This window comes from Adiantum capillus-veneris, chromosome 28 (assembly GCF_014529385.1).
Source record: "Adiantum capillus-veneris isolate H3 chromosome 28, ASM1452938v2, whole genome shotgun sequence".
Taxonomy (NCBI): Eukaryota; Viridiplantae; Streptophyta; class Polypodiopsida; order Polypodiales; family Pteridaceae; genus Adiantum; species Adiantum capillus-veneris.
Genome location: NC_140958.1, coordinates 75,374,403 through 75,393,082, shown reverse-complemented (window position 1 = coordinate 75,393,082; position 18,680 = coordinate 75,374,403). Strand labels below are relative to the sequence as shown.

Genomic DNA, 18,680 nt, shown 5'->3' with positions numbered 1-18,680 from the left:
AAAGGCCAATTATGTTCAAACAATAATGAAGTAATTCGTCTCCAGAGCCTACATAACCAACTCAAATTCTAGTTTTAGCATGTTATATTGATAGACAATCAGTGTTCTTATGAAAAGATTCAAAAAAAATTTATCTTTGGAGAAATTTAATCTCATAACCGGGCGTATTTTGGGAATTTTGAAAAATTTAAAGGACATTTTGGGAATTTAGGACAAGAGATCGGGGGAACTTTGGGAACTTTTGAAATTTGAGGGCAAATGAAAGGAGTATTTTTGTAATTTTCCCTTTCACTGGTTTGCTACTGCAACCAGTCCGCGCCGGCGCAAAATGGTTGCAGTAGCAGACCAAGGAGCTACTGGAGCGTGCGGTCCCCTTCAGCTGGCGGCCGAGATCACCTCCTCCAGTCTGTGCGGTTGTAGTCTCAGAAGAAAAAATCTACTTTGAAGCCAGAAAAGCGTGTGCGGGGAGAGCCCCTGCATGTGCTCCTTCCCCCCTTCTCAGGATGCTTCGCCTCCCTCCCCACTACACCATCTGCTCGCCTTCATCCACAGAGAGAGAGAGAGAGAGAGAGAGAGAGAGAGAGAGAGAGAGAGAGAGAGAGAGAGAGAGAGAGAGAGAGAGAGAATGGCTTCTTCTTAGGTCCTAGCAGACTCCCACTTTGAGTGTGGCGATGGCCTACAGACCTGATGGACGACTATATATGATTACCTCTTCAAGGTGGTTCTAACAGGTCACTCCGGTGTAGGCAAGTCCAACCTACTATTGCGCTTCTCTCACAATGAGTTCGCCCTAGAGTTCAGGTCCACCATCGATGTCGAGTTTGCTACCCGCACCATCAATGTCGATGGCAAGACCATCAAAGCACAGATTTGGAATACTGCCAGCCAAGAAAGATACCGAGCAATCACCAATGCATATTACCGGGGTGCAGTGGGTGCTTGCTCGTGTATGACATAGCTAGACATATGACTTTCGAGAACTCAGGGAGCACAGAGACTCAAATGTTGTGATAATGCTTGTGGGAAACAAATCCGATCTGCTACACTTGAGGGCAGTTTCAACAGAGGATAGCCAGTCTTTTGCAGAGACCTCTGCCTTGGAAGCAACAAATGTTGAAAATGCATTCACGCAAGTCCTTATGCAGATTTACAGGGTGGAAGAGGCACTTGACATAGGCGAAGACCTTGCTGCTGTACCAAGACAAGGGCAAACGATTAGTTATACAAGTAATGAGTCGACGACACCTAAGAAAGCTGGGTGTTGTTCAGCATAATGGTGAAGGCCACCATAAAGTTTTCATGAACACATTGTGGACTTTGTAAGCTGCCATGTGTCGTTTTTCTACCAGGCAGCAAGCTTTTTTGTTTGGATTCATTGGAGGAAATTTATGGCAACATTTGAGTGGAAATAGAGCTTCTTCAAGAGGTAACAAGCTAGGTGCCGTATGTCTGTAGATGATCCTCTTGCTTTTGAGATGCAGCAGGAAGAAGATGGATATTTTAGAGTGTGTATTCACCTGCATTCTTCTCTGACTTCGTTTGTCATGAGGTGGGGAGATGCTTTCTGGGCTGGTTTTGAAGAGGCTTTATGAAAGAATAGGAAGTTTTGCTTCAAAACTAGCCTTTGGAGCTGGCCATGCTTGGAAGTAATTTCAGCATGTTCTAGATATTGTTTTTGTTGGTTGGAAAATTTAGTATGTTGCTGATATAGAGTTTTCTATAGCAAGCAACTTCTTTGTGCTAGATGCCTTGTAGACTTTTGTATTTTGGTCCTGGTAGATTACTTAAGGTTTGGTTACAAAGAGAGAGAGAGAGAGAGAGAGAGAGAGAGAGAGAGAGATGGTTTTGTGGTTTTTAATAGCAAGCCTTCATTTTGGTGAGAGATGTCGGCACTTTCAGCTTCACGCTGGACATAGAGCTCAAAGGTGCGATCCAGATCGCAGGCTCTTGAGACTGCTTAAAATACACTGAACCCTGGTTTTTTTCTAACACTGCTTAGGCCCTGGTTGGGGTTGATCACTTTTTACTCTGAGACACCATTTTACACTTTGATAAATGGCTACCTATAGGAGAGTGAATGCTAGAGGCCTACGCTAATGGTACAAACCACTATAGAACATTACATCGTATGCACTTGGGAGTCATGTTTGATAGGTTGAAAAAGTGCACTTTGAAGAATCCCGAAGACTACGGATGGAAATGTATTCCAAGTGGATAATAGAGGTGGAAAGTGCTAGAACAGCATATGCTAGGTGCCCTTGGCTTGTCGCAAGCACCGATGTGGAATGATTTCGTCGACACTTGCGACAAGCTGGGGGCATTTATTTGTTCCATGATTGAAATTGGCTCCAAGTTTGGTTCCATGGGATTTGAGTTTGGTTGTGGGGTTAGTTTGCAACAATGGAAAACCCTCTCGTACTTCTGCAATTTTCTCTTAGTAATAAAGAATGTTTAAAGGGACTTGCTCGATTATTTCATTGCTCAAAAATACCCGCTCGCCAATTTGTATAACCCAAGCAGATAATCTCAATGTTCTGCCTCATCCTTCGAGAAAACAATGATATCGTCAAAGAAAGTGCCAACAAATAGCCTGTACTCTCGAAACATCATGTCCATCATCCGGTTAAATGTCGCAAGAGCATTGGCTAAGCCAAAAGGCATCACCAAAAACTCAAATAACCCAAAAGTAGTCCGAAAGGCTGTCTTGTAGACGTCTCCCGACGCAATTTGAATCTGATGATATCCACTCTTCAAATCAATCCTGCTAAAGCACGAGGATCCCTGTAATTTGTCGAGTATATCATCGATCCTAGGAATCGGGAATCTGTTCTTGATGGTGATTTTGTTGAGAGCTCTATAATCGATGCACATTCTCCAAGATCCGTCTTTCTTCAAAACCAACAACACTGGAGAGCAATACGGTGAAGTACTAGGCTGGACAAGACCCTTTTCCAAGAGGTCTTTCACTTGGTTCATAATTTCTTCATTCTGTGCTCGGCTCACACGGTAAGGTGGCCGGTTCGGTGGTCTGCTTCGAGGAATCAGATCAATGGTGTGATCTTCAGGACGAGCAGGTGGTAACTCGCCTGGCAGGCCCTCTAAGAAGCAATCGGCATGAGAGTGGAGAAAATCTTGGCGTTCTTTATCAAGTTTAGACATCTTTGTCCTATCCTCATCACTCAACTCTTTCATAAAGATCGAGTAAACAAACAGACTGGAATTCATTAATTTAGAAATGGCCGAAGCCGATACAATAGGGACAGACTCGCCCTTAAGTTTGATGTCAAGTACAATGGTTCTGCCCTTCTTTGTAGTCAATGTCTCTTTCCTCGCCCATAGTCGACCACGGTATTGTTCTTGTGGTCCCAGGGAATTCCCAAGAGAACATCACAACCTTCCAAAGGCATTATGTAAAAGTCCTCATGCCCCAAAATACCCCTGACAATGCAATCGAAGTTTGCCAATGATAGGTGTAATGGCTACGTCCCTGCCGGGTGCCGCTAGAACAGCCTCCGCAAGTGGTCCCATCCGATCGTGAGTGATCTCGAGCCGCGCCACCAATTCCCGTGAAATGAAGTTGGCCTTGGCTCCTCCATCAAAGAAGATCAGGGCCTCTTGGTCTTTCACTTTGCCCCAAGCTCGGCAAAGTTCTGTACTCTCGTCCAACGTGTTGCGATCGGTACCCACACATACTGGAATCATTCCTGTTTTCATCTTGCCTTTTCTTCCACGTTCCTCAGTTGCTCTCGAACTCTCAGGCCTTTCGTCGTCCTTGTCGTTCTGTTCTTTCTGTGCCTTTTTAGAGCACTTAACGGAGATATGTCCAGCTTCCCCGCATTCAAAGCACTTCCCCTCCTTTATGTAGCGAGCCCGCTCCTGAGGAGTAAGCTTAGGTCGTGAATCCTTCTTTTCTGGGTTGCTCTTTCTCTTTCTACTTTCATTTGTCGAAGTCTGTTCAGCTCTTTGTGTCATGATGTCATCAGTGGGTAGGTCAGACTGCAGAGTGGCTGGCAAAACCCCGTTTCGCATCACGCATCAACTCCTGAATAGAAGCTAACTTCTGTTCCAAGCAGTGATCTCGGATCTCTGTAGGTAGACCCAACGTAAACCGCTCAATCTGCTCCTTGAACGAGATGTTCTTAAATGAAGAGGCGGGTAGAAAAGAGCTTCAGAATCTCTCGCAATAAGCGTCCACTGTATCTTTCTTGGTCATCCAAAGATGGTTCCAAGCAGTTCGTATATCACATTCATACTCTCGAGTCAACCAAGAAGAAATAAAAAGCCTCTTGAATTTCAACTATTTAACTGGCGCAGTCTTGCTTAATAGAAGCGTGGACGACCAAGTTCGAGCATTCCCCTTAAAGTAAGAGGCAGCTCTCCGAATCTTAGAGTGCTCTAAGTAACGCCCTCACACGAAAGCGATGTCAAACTGCTGTACAAAAGACAAAGCCTTCGAAGCATCTCTTTAACCAGAAAACGTGTCAATTTTAATTGACTGTTCACCTTCCTTAAACTCTCGGCTTTCTTGCTTTTGTCTTCCAGAAAGTCATACTGGTTGGCTTTGTAAAAATTCTTCTTCTTTGCATAAAAGTTGCTCTCATCAGAGTCTGAACTGTCTGTAGACGAGTCCTCTGTAGAACTGTCACTCACGGGGCAAGATTTAGACTTCTTTGCCTTTTTCTTGCCCTTTCCGAAGCGTTGCTTTTTGCTTCGCTTTTTGCCTTTTCGGTCTTCTTCGCTTGAATCAGGTGAGCTAGAAGAACTGTCAAAAGAAGAAGAAGAAGAAGAATTGGGTACTCCTTTAAATCGAACATGCTTCTTCTGTTTCTTTGCCTTTTGAAATGTCAACTGACGACCCAAATAACCCGGGAAGTCAGTGCCTTTCTTCTGCTTTTTTCCGTGCTTTTTAGCTTTGTTTTGCGCGTCAAAAAGCTAAGCAATCCGTGCATCAACCACCTCTTCTAATTCCTTCTCTGAATACTTCTTGTGAGCAGAAGGTTTCTTGAGAACGGGTTTTGGGGGTGGTGTTGTGGTTTTTTGCCACTCCTCATGCACCTCCAAGAAAGAAGTCTCGCTCATATATTTTGCAAAATTTGGGTCCTTCGCAAAATTGAGCATCATCTTTGTTGCATCGCCGATCAATTGACGATGCTCCGTCTCTCGACGCTCCACCTGAATAGACCGAGGCGGGCCATACTCCTTGCCGGACTCTTCGTTGTGATCCCTTCCCGCATCTCCGGATGCAGAGGGAGTCGATTGATCTTTGCCTGAAGCCATAAGTGTCGCAGGAAAAAAATTGGGATCAGATTTTCCGTAGAAGAGAAATTGGCCGTGCTCTGATACCACTGTAACAGACTTGGACACTCCAAGTCAAACATCTACCGCGACAGCACCAAATAACCACTTCAAAACACTTCAGAGTTCACAATTTATTTGACACTGGCCCGACGGAGTTCCGTGCCTAGAGATATTGGCTCCAAAGACTGGCGCCCCTTTCGGTATTTCTTTTCGTATTAATCTGAGTTCAAAGTACAAGAGTGCGGGCAGGCGCTCACGCTCAGACTCTGCGTCTAGATGCTCCGAGTTGTGAGAGGCCTGCTCACATATTTAAAGTAACAAGGGATGCCAAAAGCAGAGCCCCAAAAGCTGAAAATCAAAAGCTTTTCCATAAAGCAAAGGCTCTTTCTCTCTGTTGCTTATAAAAATAAAGAAAGTGCCAAAAAGTTCTCCATATTTAGCTATTAAAAATAAAGCAGAAAAACCTTCTCTCTCTCTTTCTCCCAACTTGCGTGGAAAAAGCAAGTCCAGCTGCTGCCGTAAATCACGGAGGTCCGTACAGCCCTCCACGTGGCAACCTTTCCGCGTTTTACGCTGCAGCCAACCAGTCAACATTTCAGGGTTAGGGTTTCAACAGAATTAGGGTTTCTGGCAGCCATGTCATCACTTTGTGACACACTCCAAGTCAAGAATCTACTGCGACAGCACCAAATAACCACTTCAAAACAGTTCACAGTTCACAATTTTATTCAACACTTGGCCCGGCGGAGTTCCGTGCCTAGAGATATTGGCCCCAAAGACTTGCGCCCCTTTTGGTATTTCTTTTTGTATTAATCAGAGTTCTAAGTACAAGAGTGCGGGCAAGCCTCTCATAACTCAACCTGCTCACATATTTAAAGTTACAAGGGATACCAAAAGCAGAGCCCCAAAAGCTTCTTTTAAAAGCTGCGCATAAAAACTGCCTCTAAAATAGGCTCTCAACTTTTTAAAGCATCTTTTTAAAAACATTAAAGCTCTCTCTCTCTCTCTCTCCAGCTTGCATAGAGAAAAATAAAGCAAAGGCTGCGCTGCGTAGAAAAGCTACGCAAAAAGCTACGCTCAGAGGCTGTCGCTCGTCTACCCGCCAAACGCGTCAGGATTCACGCGCCATACAGGCTACCACGTGTCATCTGCGCCGTTTGCGGAAACTGCCATGTAGCCAACAACGTCAGCATTTTCAACTTTGTGCAAGGTGTATGTGTATACACCGGGGCAGCTACGTCATCACATTTGTGACATACCCCCCTCTTGAAAGCATTGTAATCGCCCTCGATTACGCTTGCAAAGCAGACAGAAGCCATACACTGTCTTAGCAGACACTAACTGTTAGTACCTACACACTAGGAACACACATCTAGCACATGTACCAATCGACAGTCACATCACATGACATCACAGGACATCACATGGCATTCAACATTCATTCGGATCTTAGACCATGATTTATCGGCAATGTAGCTATCTGACTCTTAATTCTCGACACGTCTTCTTCTTACTATCATGACGATGTAATTAGGACGTTTGCAAGCCACTGTTCGTTTTAATCTTGTTTATTGGTTCTTAGTGTGCTTTCATTATCTATCACTTTAACTACGTGAGGAAATTTATGTTCTCATCTCTATCGGTTCTTAGCGTGCCTTCATTATCTATCTCTTTAAGTACACAAGGAAATTTCTGCTTTAAGCATTGTCTAAAACCATGTTAGGCTAACCAAACTAAAACCTTGGTATCAGTCAATCATCAAACATGAAGTAGAAGCCACAGGCTTTGTGAAGCCAATACAAATCTTCCAGAAGAGGACAACTCTATATACATAACTCGAATACAAATGGAGGTCATAAGCGCTTCACCAGCTTGCAAGCCCCATACAAAGGCAACCTTCATGCGTACAAACAAGCGGATAACACAAATGGAAAGGGAGATGAAAGAATGGAAAGCAGATACGGAAGGATGGTGGAAAGAGAAGTCCAACCTTCTTCAAATGTTCCTCAACGAGGGCACAGAATGGAAGAAGGAGAAAGAAGACTTGTAGGCAGAGCTACAAGCACTTGAGGCGGATTCACAAGCACTCAAAGACGAGGTCTCAGCCCTCAAGCGAGAGCTGAGTGATAGAGCAAGCGGTGGACTAGAGGAAGGGGAATTCTAGCCCTTGGTGATAGAGGAAATCAAGGTCATCAAGGAGCAGGTACGGATGATCAAAGAGGAGGAGAAACAAAATGTGGTAAAGAAGTCTTTGTGGATGGATGTGATCACGAAGACATAGAAGAAGGTGGATGAGGCCGAGAAATGGATAGAAGTCGCTAAGAAAGGGAAAGGGAAAGAAACCACATCTGTCCCCACTCCTACCAACATGACTCTAAAAGAAGAGCAGCAAAGGAAAACTAGAGCTTTGTATATAAGAGTAACTGGTCTAAAAGACCGAGATGATGTGGAAGGGGAAGTCGCAGAACTTCTCCGCATGATGGGTAGTGAGGCTACTCATACAAAGGTAGGGAAGAAGACACAAGGAAATGGGGAGACTTCAAAAGAGAGAGCTTTAATCATCCGTTTCCCATCCATGGAGGCAAAGAAGGACTTCTTGAAGAGGCGTCCTACACTAAAGAAAACGGGCATATTCTTTGGAGATGACCTCACTCTCACACAGCTTGTGCATATGAGAGAGGTAATGCCAGAGATTCAAGCGGCAAGGGAGAAGGGAAAGACGGCCTTCTACAGAGATGGTCGGGTGGTGATTGTAGAGTGGCACTCCACATGACAGTGCGAGACCTATGGGACCACACTCAAAGTTTCCACTTGGAATTGTAATGGATCTATGCGCCTTGATGTGGGTGCTTTTGAGGATAGTTTTACGGGAAGAGACATCGTCTTCTACTCTGAGACACATCAGGCCCCTGGGCAGTCTATGCCTCACATTAGTGGATATAGATGGGAGACAGCCTGTAGACAGGAGACACGATCAGAGCACAGAGTGGTAGTGTTATTCAGGGAGGAGTTGCAGCCATTGATACATATAGCCCGCAAGGATGAGCAAGCTAGGTACATGTGGGTGAGATAGGCATATATCTTTACATTGCTGTTTGCTACTTTCCCCCGAGTACGTCAGTTTATGCACCACTCAGAGGACAATCCCCCTTTTCTATTTTGGATGATGAGATATGGGAGTTCTCTAGAGATGGTGACATCATCATTCTAGGGGATTTCAATGCTAGGACTGCCCATCATCAGACAATATTTTATAATACTTCACAGGAGATGCTGAGAGAGCTAGATGTTGCAGAGTCGGGCCTATCCAGACTATCACAGCATGGGGAAAACACTGAGTATGGACGACACTTGATAGACATGGGGACTGCACATGGATTGGCCATCTTGAATGGCCTACAGAGATTTCCCGCTGCGGGGGGTTTTACATGCTTTCCACACAGACATGGAGCCAGCACAATGGATTATGTCATGGCACAACCGAGCCTCATCTCTAGTATCCAGGATCTCACGGTTGGTGGACCCAAACCTGTTGGTGTGGCAGTGGATGCTCTTGTGTCGTTGACCATCTCTTTTCAATTTACTGTAGCACACAGGCCACGGGCAGCAACCCCTACTCGCTACACCTTCACGCGGGAGACGGACTCTGTATATATAGATTGGATCTACAGACGCTTGTGCACAGAGGAGCCAGGGCGACCTCTGGAGGAGCTTACTTCTATACTGACACAGACACTACATGATGCAGTAGTAGAGGCATACCCACATACTCCGCCTGAGCAGAGACGCCGTTCGGGGAGCATGCCCCAGAACATTTGGTATGATGAGGAATGCCGGGACACTAGAGCTAGACTTCAAAGGGAGGTGCTTTTGGGGGACATCACTCACAGACAGTCAAAGATTGACTTCCGACGCCTGGTGCGGTGGAAGAAGAGGGCATTTTTGGCTCGCCTAGAGTAGGATCTATACGAGCTATTCTTGAGTTAGGACTCACGTGAGGCATGGCGGCTCTTTCATGAGCACTCCCCCCCCCCCCCCCCCCCCCCCCCTCCCCCTGCCATCACTTCTATAGAGGCCTGGGGCCAGTACGCATCATCTTTGTACACAATTGCTGAGCAGCCCCCCCTTCCCGACCCCCCCGATCCATGCCCACACACATGTGCTTTTTTCACCGTTGAGATGGTGAGGAAGGCCATTGAGAGGATGAGGACTGGGAGAGCATATGATCATGATGGCTTAGTGGCTGAGCATTTCACGCATGCTAGAGATCTACTAGCAGAGCTTCTAGCAATTATGTTTAACCGTGCCATGTGTGAGGGCTTGCTTGATACTTGGAGCCTATCTACTATTGTACCTATCTTCAAGTTAGGAGACCATATGGGGCCTGGGAATTATCGCACTATCATGATTGGACACACATTGGCACGGTTGTACGCATCTATTCTTGAGCACAGCAGTTGAGTAGATGGGCAGAGAGGGAGGGGATACGTGCAGCCGGGCAGGCAGGGTTTAGGAGGGTTTTTTCTACTCTTGACCATATCTTGACACTCAGAGCCATCATTGAGGAGGGCAGGTCACATGGGAAACGGATCTATTGTAGCTTTGTGGATTTCCGCAAAGCATTTGACACAGTACCCAGAGCTAGATTGATGCGTAGATTACAACAGATGGGAGTACCCACAAAGCTCATTTGGGGGGTCATGGCATTATAGAGGTCAGTAGTGGGGCATGTACGCACCCAGAGGGTCTATCCACACCGGTTCACTCAACTATTGGGGTGAAGCAGGGTTGCCCGCTCTCTCCTAGTCTATTTGGTATGTATGTGGATGAGGTCTCTGACTACATTGAGAGGGATGGTGATAGAGGTGCACAGCTGGCAGGGACATGGATTCCACTATTGTTATATGCTGATGATATTGTGTTGATCTCCGACTCTCCGGAGGGATGCAACGTCACTTGGATGCTTTGCATAGGTTTGCCCAGGAAAGTGGTTTGTCCATCAACCTTGGTAAAACCAAGGTCATGGTATTTAATACCACCCCACAGTGGATCAGGAGGTCAGCGCCCGCATTCACATACGGCCAGGAGACAATGGAGTATACAGATGCTTACACTTACCTTGGAGTGGTTTTTAGTGGGCCGGCATTTTCATTGACGAGGGCAACAGAGACTAGATTGACCAGAGTCCATGTAGCATTGGGTAGATTGGATAGGATGTGTTCACAGGTTCAATTTTAGGAGCCTCGGACGAAGCTTTGGTTCTTTGACACTATGGTGGCTTCTACATTGCTTTATGGAGCTGAGATTTGGGGACCTTCATTGGATCATCACGGAAGGACAAGCCGCACTGATGGATGGGGGGACATGGAAAGCCTCTGGTCTCTATATCTCGCGGCTCATTAGAGCTATGGCTTGAGTACCACGTGCTATTGTCTGGGCAGAGCTAGCTGCCCCCCCACTAGTGGTTGAGGCGCTCACCAGATCCGTCTCCTTCATACACCGCATGTGGGAACTTCCTAGAGACAGATATGCCTGCCTTTCACTTGAGTCCTCTCGACAGTTAGCCATGCAGGGAGATACAGCATGCTGGTATGGGGAGATGACATCATGGTTTCAGGTGCATGGGTTCAGCATAGAAGATTGCCTCCCTTCCAATACTCACTGGATGCACCCTCTCTAACTCTTACACAGTCCGAGATCACCAGGCTCATCCGCCAGGACCTGACTCAGCTAGACACCAGGAGGACATGGATACAGCCAGCACAGGAGCTGGGCACGAAGATGGCTTTCTACAGAGAGCATCTTCTCCAGCTTACGGAGGATGGTTTTGTGACGAGTCCCAGATACATGGACACCCACTTGTCTCGTGGGATACAATGTGCTATTGGCCAGATACGCACATCTTCACACCAGCTGCAGATCGAGATTGGGAGATACAACGGAGTACCAGCAGAGGCTAGGATATGCCCCTGTGTGACATCGAGCCTGAAACAGAGTTGCACTACACATGCCACTACCCCGTCTACTACGAGATACGAGGCCGCTTCCATTGCTTGTTCAGAGAGGGCTTTGGACCACTCTCCAAAGTCATGCGGTACGAGGATCATAGATGCCTGGGTCTGTTTTTGTTCGAGCTGCACAGACACAGAGAGAGCTTGATGAGAGGAGAGGCTAGCCAGTCTCAGAGATAGATCACAGACTTCTTTAGAGCTGCCACTAGACACCCGGAAGAGCTACTACCACAGAAGAGCTCGTCACCTCACACCAGAAGCACACTGATCGACCAAGCGATCGAGCTGGGGAGATCCAGACGCCCACGACTGCGGAGGACTACACAGCATCGACGGAGGCTGCATCAGAGGATTCGGATCACTTTGGCCCGACACGCATGACGCCAGGTCAGACTACTGGCCATGGAATTGATGAGATCCGCAAGCGATCGATGCTGGATCTCTTGTGATCTAGCTATCCTAGCTAGCTGCGTAGCTCACACCTAGTAGTTTAGGATTCCATAGTATTTTATTTTGTCATTTTGTCATCTTGTTACTCTGACTTTGTATCAGATCCACCACATTGTGGTCTCAGAGGTCACTTTGGCGTTTTGAAGACGTTAATATAACATTTCATTTCATTTCATTTCTCTCGTGCTCAATCCCCATGGTCTCTACGCTTCCGCATTGTCGACTTTGACAGGGGTCCCACAGAATTACATACACCGCTGCTAGAATATTGCTGTCCAATTGCAGTTTTCCAAAATGTATGAGAATCCTCTGATAACAACTTGCGACATCTACAATAACTATAACTTGTGCTCCTGCACAAGAAGTATATTCACATCGCGATCTACATGAGTGCACAAATCTCTATGAAGCAAGTTTTATTTGGGACCACTGATGCTACTGTGATGCAAGCCATTGACATTCCCAGTGACAATATGCAAATCCGTGTGTCAACAAATGATGAATCTGAAACTTCAAAAGCATACATCAATTGTGTCAACGACTACAAGACTGAAGATCAATGCCAAGATCTCTGGATTCCTGGTCGAAGCTTTGGAACAAGAGCTAAAGGAAGCGCATCCTTGTTATGTGGTAGTGGTCGGAGGAGTTGTCTAGGAGCAAAGGAGCGAGCAACTGTAAACCAAGGACCAAAGTAGTCAGAAGAGCATCTCAGTGTGCAGACTACCACCGTCGTCTCCGGCTGTACTCGCAGGGTGTGAGGTGTCACAAAACGGGCACCACGTGCCAATAGAAAAGAACAGACTAAATAGACTTTTAGCACTTCAATAACAACTGAACTGAGAGAGAGAGACGACATGTGACATGGAGTGGCGGAATCCCACCCCAGAGACTGTTGGCCCCAAACCTTGGCACCCCTTTTGGTATTTCTTTATATTGCATCAACACAGTACAAGCCGGTACTCCAAACTCTGCACCTTCTCCAGGAAGCATGCCAGAGAATGAGCCCTTAGCACATATTTAAAGGCCTATGAAAAGCAGTTTACATGAAAAGCCTTCAAACTCAAAAGATTCTGGTCCGAAAGCAATGCCAAAAAGCTGCCAGCGTAAATCACGGAATTCTGTACAACAGTCAACGCAAAACGCGGAAATCCGTACAGTCTGCCACGTCATCATGTCAACACAATTTTCGGAATTTCCGCACAGTTGCCACGTCATCAGTTGCTACGCAATTCTCTCTGTGTGTGGGTCCTGCTTTATTTTAATCCTTTATGTCACTTGGGGCCCCATCGGACGGGGTCCCCATAAGTTGGTAGGACTTCTTCTGTTACTTGCTCTTCTTAGGGTTTAGGCCCCTTTCGGTCGACATCTGTAAGTTGGCTCCATTCTTCAGGGCTTTGACACGCAGCAGTTTGTGACACGAGGGATCGGGATAGTATGGTCCACAGACAGAACCAATGGTGAAGAGTAGCAATCCTCTGTATGTAGCCACTGTATGGTTCCTATGCTCTGCTAGTAGCAATGTATGATGGAATGCAGCCTGTCCAGGTCTGGATAGCCTGCAAGGTGTGGCGAAGAACAAAATCCATAACTGAAACCTCTGTCCATGTCTTCGTGGCAGCAAAAGGTAGGGAGAAGGAGAGCATGGGACCTTGCCTACTACCTAGTAGAGAGCGTGGCTTGTGTGCACGCCCTGAAATGTACAGCTCAGCGGACGAGTGTTGTCAATGCTGTACTCAGCTCTAGAAAACTGCCAAGCTGGAGGAGGAGAAGCTATGGAGAATCTAGGAACATGAGGGGGTGGAGGGCGCACAATAGAGGTGGAGAGGATAAAGTGTCATGGATGGGGGTGAGTGGGTTGGGGTGTGTGGCAGGTGGTGATGGTGTTGCATTGTCAATGGGTGGGAGTGGAAGGGAAGAAGGGGGGCTGGTGAAGATGGAAGAGGTGAGAAGTGTTATCTCCATAGCCAAATGTGAGGGAGTTCTAGGTAGATCCCGCGAAGTAGAGGATATGTCTGGTGGTGGTTGAACCGGCTGAGTAGCTGAGACGTCTGAGATTGTCACGGAGACAGGAGGCGATGCCCACCGAAAGGTATGGCGAAGCCAACTGTGGCTCAGAGCGATGAGGAGGGTCGGAAGGGCAATCTCTCACCATGTGCCCAAACTGATGGCATCTGAGACACTGATCCGGGCGACCAATAACCACCAACCTCTGAAGACAGACTTGCTTTGTGGTTGGATCGTGAAGTCGTACTGTATCCTGGAAATGGGTGTCTCCCGGTGCATAGACTTGTATCCGTGGTGTGCCAATCTTTGTATTTAGTGAACCTTGTATAACCAGGCCCCACCTAGCGGCTAGACTAGTAAAACAACCTGAAAGATGAATCGGTAGCGATGGAAAGGAGAGAGTGACCGAAAAACGAGGGATCCGCTGTTGACGATTAAACTCCTCAACATTAAAGTCTGGTGTCCAGCGCTCTAAAACTAGCAGCCGGGTCCCTACAACAATAGGAGAGCGATTGTAGAAAGATTCGGCACAATGGACGTCTGAAAGCTGCACTTGAAAGGTGCCACAGCCTAGCATGATGAGCTCCAAGATGCTACCTTCACATCCACCGAGGGCAGCACTCCCGAATTGTGCCGCATGAAGGGGATAGGCCTACCATGTGCCCAACCACGACCCAGGTAATGTCTGGTGGCCGCCTTGATATTGGCTACGTCCTCCGTAGTCAGGTCATACGTCCAAGTGGAGTGCGTGGGCAATCGTCGTGACGCCTGGAGCAGGTGTGTTGGCCGCCATGGATCAAGAACTGACCAAGGGTAGAAGTCCTCTCTCTCTCTCTCTCTCTCTCTCTCTCTCTCTCTCTCTTTGAGAAAAGAAAACTGATCGAGAGTTGCTCCAACGGACTGAAGCATAAGCGACGAGGGCTACTGCTATGAATGCTGAATAGCAATCAAAAAGAGGCAAAACAGCAAAACAGGCCAGAATTGCATTCTAACAGGCAGCCAAAAGTTCACAGCAGGAGCAGCAAAGGAAACCTGCGAGCAAATTTGGAGGCAATGGCTGGGAGTAAACCTGCGAGAAAATGAAGAGACTGGAAGCAGCGAAAGCTGCTGTACACAGATGTCGAATCACAAAGCCCGTAGAGAAAAATCAAACAGCAAGCAACGCCAAATTTTGTATCACTTTAATCGAAGAATTAACCTTTTTTTAATAATCAATATACAACATAGGAGGGGGCCCACAAGGGGAGGTGCTTATCCTTCCAAATATTAGCCATGAAACATGGTCGAGCAAGGGCCGCGTACCGTCGGGCAAGAGCCACGCGTAGGCATCATCATGCGATTAAGGTTTCCTAAAAGGAGCCGTTGACAGAAGCTATTGGACATGCAGCAGCTTGCACGATGGGGCAGCAAAACAGCACGCAAGAGCAGTGGCACAAGCAGCCAGCCAAACAAGGGCAGGGGTGAGGGATGCAACAGTCAGATGGCTCTCTCTCTCTCTCTCTCTCTCTCTCTCTCTCTCTCTCTCTCTTTGCTCTCAGAGAAGCACCATCTCTCATGGCTGGGAGTAAACTTGTGAGAAAATGGAAGGACCAATGATCTGGTTTTGCTTGCTGACTCCCGTGAACGCCTACAAACGAGCCTGGATAAGGTAAGTGAATGGGCCAAGACCTGGGGGATGACCTTTGGAATCGATAAATGCATGGTCACGGTGTTCCACGGTGGAGGATCTCTCTATGAGGATCTTTCTTCTGGGAGGCGAGATGGTTGCAGTAGGTAAGATGTACAACTACCTTGTCATCGACCGTCGACGTAGACTTGACCTTCTCCATTGAACATATCGTCAAGGAGCGAGCGAATAGAAAGGTAGGAAGAGCCTATTCGCATGCCAACATCTGTTGGCAAACCGAGCCATCCCAATCTGATCTCGACTTACTGTTTTTAAGGCGCGTGTGAACCCAGTGATTTGTTATGGCATGGAGATTATGGGGGCCCACGATCAGCGTGCTCTCCACTCTCTGCAGCGCCTTGTCGTCACCGGGATGCGGATATTACTTGGTAAGGGAGCAAGGTCGACCTCTGTAGGGACGGCAACTCTTCATCACGAGCTTAACATCCCACCCGTACCTTCATTCTGTGGGGGACAACAAGCAAGGGCTTTTGACAAGTACCGCTCGACCTCATCCACCTGGATAGGCTCCTTGGTAAACAAGAAGCCTAAGAACCAGCCGTTCAAGAGGTGGACTTGGACAACCAGGACCTAGAATTGGATGAATAAATATATCCCTACGGCTGACTTTAGCTCAGTCTGCTACCACGCATGGGACAAGAGGCATTCGTGCTTGGCGTTGGAGCCCTATGAGACGGCCGGCTAAGAACAAACGCGTGGGTACCTGCTGCAGCTCAATAGGAGCACTGTAGTGAATAGGAAGGAGGAGAGAATGCTGGCTCTTGCGAGAGTAGGTAGATTCAAATTGGCGGATAGTTGGAGGCGCGAACACAGTGGTTGTGCACCGTGCTCCGAGTTAGAGGGTCGTTCGCTTTCGCATTTGCTGGTGTGTTGCTCGGCGCTTGATGGACCTTGGGGGCAATGGCTAAACCGGTTCAACTCCACCTTCAACGATATCGACCCGCCGTTGGACTCCGAAGAGATGACTGTTACCCTCCTTGGTGGGGAGGCTCGCGGGAAGCGGCTGCTCTGCTGGGTACGCCGTGATCCGCACTCGAAGAATGGAACCGCAGGGCATGTCTCTGTGGCAAAGTTCCTCGATGAGGCCGTGCCCCGGTACTTGAGTGCTCTGTAGAGGCGGATGGAAGGATAATGCCTTCCTTCCTATGCATACTATTATACTCCGATCCCTCTCGAGGGAAGTGACGTTATTCTCCCCAAGCGAAGCCAAATGAGCGATCAGAACTCAAGTGCCTTGCCCCCGCGGGGGGAGTTAGCCTCGCCAAAAAGGGGTTGAGAGATGGAAGGGAGACATCACCAACCTCAGCGGACGCCTTCTGTGAGCCGACGATCTTTCAAGTGGGTATGGCATTTCCTATGGGAAAACTGTCGGGTTACAAGGGCAGTTTAGCGCGGTGAGCGATGAGCTACTTGGCGGAGGAAACTCCAAAGCGAAGGCCGAAGCAAGTCCCTCAGTATCTGGGCCTCTGACCAGAGGTACTTGGTTACTGTCACGCCCGTTACTAGTCAGCAAGATGGGTCTCTCAAGGGCACTGCCTTAAGAGTGTAGATAATCCTGGCCTTTTGGAGAAGCAAAGCCTCACGTAGTCCACGGGAAACTAGTGACAAAGGCGTCTGCCCTAGGAGCTTGGGTGCATTCAGTCTCGGTCGTTCTTCTTGTGCATTTTTTTAATGTACCAGGGGAACGGCCGAGAGTGCCCAAACCTGACTCCTAAAATAAAACAAAAAGACTGCAGGCAGTGAAAGCTGCTGTACACAGATATCCAATCAAAAAGCTTGCAAGGAAAAGTCAAACACCAAGCGATACTACAAGGGGGCAACGTATACCAGCAAGCGAATAAGCGACGGCAAATATTTACCACTTTAATCAAAGAATTATCTTGCGATTAAGGTTTCTTCAAAAAGGCCGTCGGCAAAAGCTACTGGACAGGCAGCAACTTGCGCAATGGGGCAACAAAACAGCATGCAAGAGCAGTGGCGCAAGCAGCCAGCCAAACGAGGGCAGGGATGAGGGATGCAACATTTGTGAGTTCACACGTGCGCGCGAGAGAGAGAGAGAGAGAGAGAGAGAGAGAGAGAGAGAGAGAGAGAGAGAGAGAGAGAGAAACGTTAGAGATGGAAAAGAGGGGGCGATCAGTCCCCCCATGACTATGAGAGCAGAAGACCCTGTCAATACATCAGATGTGTGATCTTTGTGAGATGAGATATGAGATGTGGAAGTGGGTACCCCCCTGCCCCCATAAATAGGTGCCCAAGGGGAGGTAGGGCAAGGCCTGATAAAAATCCCCACGACCAAACAAAAAAATGATATATGGAAATATATGTGGGCGCCTGGACAAAAGTGGGCGGCCGGCCCCAAACTTGGGCGGCCAGACCTGGTAGAACCTAGACTGTGGGTGGCCAGCCCGGAGACATACTAGCCGTACAAGTATGCCCTAGACCTGTGAAGCAGCAGAGTGGTGTAAGTCTAACACCCCCTCTTAGCACCTGATGCTGAACAAACCGCGTGAAGACGAAGATGTGAGGCAAATGATGAAGATGTCTGCTGCAATGTCCACTGAAGGACAAGACTCCATGAGCGTAGCAGCAATCTGGGGTGTCCCAACCGCCAAGAAATCTCCATGGTAAAGTGCCGTCACGAGCAGTGTAGCAAACTGCTCTGCTCCGTTGATACAGGGTGAAGATATTGCGTGAACATCCCGAACGGAGTGTGAAAACAACTCCTTGTCGTAAAAGAAGTGCCAATAGACCTGCAAGTGTGCCCAATAGGATCTATGGTGTCTGTAGTCAAACCATCTGGAGAAAATGGAGAAGCCCAGGAAGTGTCTTGAGAATGACGGGAAGCTTGTCAATGCATGAACCTGCAACCCAAGGTGGCCAGGTAGCTAAGCTGTGTAAAACTCTAGGAAGGCCAGATGTAGTAATCTGGGCCATAAGCTGAAACCGGCCTGTACTTTTAAAAGGGCGGTAGACTTTAGACTTAAACCTTATTTGCTTTCACCCATTTAATTTGTCGCCCACTTTACCTGTACTTTCAAGACACAACAAAGGGGAGAGGGATACAGGTTGCTAGATTGCACCTGTATAAGTAGACCGACACCAGATTGGCCCCTAACTTAGGGGCCCCTTTCGGTATTTCTTTATTGTTTAAAAGAGGGAATAAACGCTGTGGTTCCCTACAAGCTGCCCCGCACAAACTTGGCTGAATTTCAACTGTTCCGGCCCGATTT

General features: G+C 47.6%; 1 protein-coding gene and 1 pseudogene across 2 annotated transcripts in view; both read left to right on the top strand.

Moving 5' to 3' along the window:
- Positions 1-18,680, top strand: part of LOC147420700 (carboxypeptidase) — a 108,880-nt gene that overhangs the window by 56,825 nt on the left and 33,375 nt on the right. The window lies entirely within an intron of this gene.
- Positions 672-1,413, top strand: LOC147420702 (ras-related protein RABA1f pseudogene; annotated as a pseudogene).